Below are 3,795 nucleotides of genomic sequence, written 5' to 3' on the forward strand. Positions count from 1 at the left end.
AATTTCAGCTAATAGCTTGAGAAGCATCCTAATTATTAAAACTTTTCAACAGTGGTCAAAATGCTAGGGGGTGAGCAATCTTTTGCAGAAAGTATTTAAATAGACACTTTTCAGCAGTTTGTCAGGGTGCTAAAGCTGCATTCTGAGCAGAGGGAGGACTTTCAAGGCTCCTTCGAGCTGTAAACTTTTCTGTTCATATTGACTATGGCTGGTTTCACACATTGTGTTAAATTATAACATTATTTGTTTAGTTTGAGCTTGGAATGTTGTGTGAATCCAGGCACTGTGATTTGTAAATCTTGATTTATAGCTTAGGTAAGATAAAGTCCACTTTGAAACAGGTTTGAGTAAAGTTTGACTCCTGGTGACTACATAGACACCTATGTAGTTATTGCTTCTCAGCCTTTTGGCTAACATCAAGTGTAATATCTGTTTTTGTCAGTATCATTTATGTCGTTTTCTTGGCAGTAATATGGAAGTGGTTCGCTATTGCCAATTTAGCCTTCAGCCCTGTTATTTCTGATAGTCTCTAATACAAGTACTAATTAGGTCTCATTCTGCTTACCTTTTCAGGAACAGCCAAGGCTGGCTAGATTCTGACTATGGCTTCATCAGTGTTAAGTTTGAACCCAGCTACAGTGGTATATTCAATAATCCGTGTTTAAAAGATATTGTGGCATACATAGCATGAAGATAGCCACAAGGAAGCCAGTTCCATCACTTCCATCTGTAGAGCCTGATTAGGTACAAGAAGGAGCCACTTCTCTTTGGAAGCCCTTGCAGGATTGGAAAGTTATGCAGAGAGCTTCAGAATTAGGTTACGTGGGATGATGGGAGTTGAAGTCCATTACATCTGGAGGGCACCAGGTTTAGGAAGGCGGTCTTAGATCACACACTGGTTTAGAATTTCATATTAAATATTTTAAGAAATAACTGCTGACTTAGTTGAATTATTAGTTCATGATTAAAACCTGCTGCTCACACTTGATTCATGTATTTGTATAATGTTTGACTGTTTTACCACCAAAGAGGGTCAAAGGCATTATAGCTGTACTGTATTCACAAATGGGAATAATATATATTCTGAACATGCAGATTGATTGCATCAATTATAGTTAGCTAGAGTCCATAACAGAACTATAATGAGGTTTAATTGGAAGACTGGGTTAGAGCAGCAGTGGCACAAATGTAAATAGATATGATAGAATGGCACTGAATTAGAAAAAAAAAATCACCTGTTATAGTTAAGTAAAATCTCTTTGATCCTGTTGTGAAGATCTTGATAAAAAGAAGAATGACTTCTTGAAACCCTTTTTGCCGGTGATTGTGAGTTTGAGCAAGAAAGGGAGAGAGACCTGTTCCTCCCACAAGACCTTTTCCCATCAGAAAGTAAGTGCCTGTCTAGGTCTCCAAAAACTTGTGGAAAACTATAAGATGGGACTCTGGAAATCTACACAGCTACATTTATACTATGATGTTTCTTAGAGCTTCTATTTTTTTAAAAAAAATTACAGATTCATTTTAATTCATCATCTCAGATCCAAGCAACTGTTTCCTATTCCTGTTCTTTATTCCATTGTTCTGTGAATACATTTTACTGCTATATATAGTATCAGAGTGGAAACCACAAAATAAATATATATGTTTCAAATGCTCCACCCCACACCAGCTTTAATGCTAACAGTATCTTCAAATTCAAATGCATCTTCTTTCAGTCCAAGACCAGCATGGTAGGTAGGTAGGTAGGTAGGTAGGTAGATAGACAGATAGACAGACAGATAGACAGATAGATAGATAGATAGATAGATAGATAGATAGATAGATAGGATATGAAAAAGTTTATCAAATTTCACTACATACTATTAACATGTCAGGATCAGAAACGGATGATTTGTTCAATGCACAAAAAAGTCGTGTGGCATGAAGTTTTACTTATCCGTAGAGCCTGATTATTCTGTTCTATGTAGGGTTCCTTCTATGCCTGAGGACATAGTTTGTTTCTTAACCCCTAAAGCAATGGATCCAACAAGGCAGCAATAACTGGTGCTGAAACAAGATGAGCACAATCTTTTCCTAAGCCCATATCCCCCCCACCCAAATTTTAAATGTTTAGATAAGTAGGACTGAAGCTAGGGGAACAGTCTTCAACTAATCTCAAACCAAGAAATGTAACCAAATAATGAGAGTGAAGAAAATTTGATCTGTGATAGGAGGTGGTACAGATATACCAGTACATTCGTTCTCATATAAAGGACAGTGAAGAAATACCTGCACTGAGGTCTTGGGTTCATTCTGACTATAAGGAAAATTTTCTCTCATTAAACAGGATTTTATGAAACCTCCCATCCAATACTGCTCATTGGGCAAAACATTAGAGTGGGCCAAAAAAGGAAAGAGAGGGAGAGAGAGAGAGAGAGAGAGAGAAGCACAAACCAGATTGAACAGGTAGTTTGCAGTTCTGAAAGATTTCCAGGAAGGAATGGACACAGGTCAGCTGAAATTTTTCCTTTCCATCTTGATGCAAAATCATCAAGGACGAGTACTCGCAAAAACTTTGATTGAACAGTATCCAGGGCCATTAAATCAATGTAGGTAGATCTCTGTGTCCTGTATAGCATTTGGGATATAAATTTAGCTTTAAATAGGTTAATGGTAACAGGTATGCATCTACCACCCCTAGTAAAATAAGCCCAGGATTGCCTTGGCACTATTATTGGCTTTGGCAGAAATGACTCTAGATGGCTCCTGCCAACTTCCAGAAGCCTGAGAAATCCTCTTCTGGTAAAGGCAGCAACCACGGAGTCTATATAGATATTAAACAGCAAAGGGGCCAAAGCACAACCCTGCTTCACTTCTTGACAGATTGGAATGTCTGCAGTAAGATAGCCAGGTTCACTGTGGCTAATGCAGCATCCTGTAGCTGCCGATTGACAGATATAAGGGAGAGCTTCCACCAGAGTCTATCTCTTGGAATGGAATTGAAGGCTGATATATAAAGGGCATTGCTGTCCATGAGTGTATTTTTTTATTAAGAATTGCAAGATGACACACTGGTCCGTTGTAAATCTGCTGTCTCTAAATCCCGCTTGCTTGTCTGCCAGCAATTCTCTTGTTTCAGCCAGTCCAGTACCTTGTAGTATAAAGAGCAGGCATAGAGCTTGCTGGGTACACTCAATGTACCGGTAATGTAGGGGGTCTGTACTGTTGGCTGCCTTACGGATAGGAATAGTTGTAGGCCAATTCCAGTCACCTGGCTTTGGGATGTGTTGTTGATGTGGGTGTGGGTAAAAAAGAAAGAGCAGGGCAGAGCAGGAGCCTGGCAGTCCTACAATTCAGGTGGCATTTGGTCCCTGCCAGGGGATTTCCCACTTGTCAATTGATTTATTAATTTCAGAATCTCCAAGTGGGAGGCTGGAGGCCATGGAGGGATGCTATGCAATGTCTCATTTGGAGGCCAGTAGACAGGGAAAGAAGAACTATAAATTGTACTATAAAACTTGTCCCATCCAGCAGCTAGAATCCTACCCCTGATTGCCAGCTCCCCTTTTGTGATGAACAGGTAATTAGCCTCCAGAACTGAGAGATATTTTTATTCCTTGTAGCTTGAAAAAACTGCTCCCAGTATGGTTGGGCAAAGGCATGTCTTTTCGTTTTAATCAGATTTTGTAATGCCTTTTCTGTGAATAAGTTGCATTTTAGTGTGTGGGCAGTTGCTTGACCTATGGGCCTTGCAGGCTGTCTTTAATTCTGCTCTGGCAAGCCATGTTTTTTGAGGGACACTAGTCAGTCTTTTCC

General features: G+C 39.6%; 1 pseudogene; it reads left to right on the top strand.

The window, feature by feature from the left end:
* Positions 1–390: 390 nt before the first annotated feature.
* LOC112541394 (U2 spliceosomal RNA) lies at positions 391–506 on the top strand (annotated as a pseudogene).
* The last annotated feature ends 3,289 nt before the right edge of the window (positions 507–3,795 follow it).

Source organism: Python bivittatus, unplaced genomic scaffold, assembly GCF_059951505.1.
Source record: "Python bivittatus isolate LINGU-HERP-01145 unplaced genomic scaffold, Pbiv_v1 ctg000020_np1212, whole genome shotgun sequence".
Taxonomy (NCBI): Eukaryota; Metazoa; Chordata; class Lepidosauria; order Squamata; family Pythonidae; genus Python; species Python bivittatus.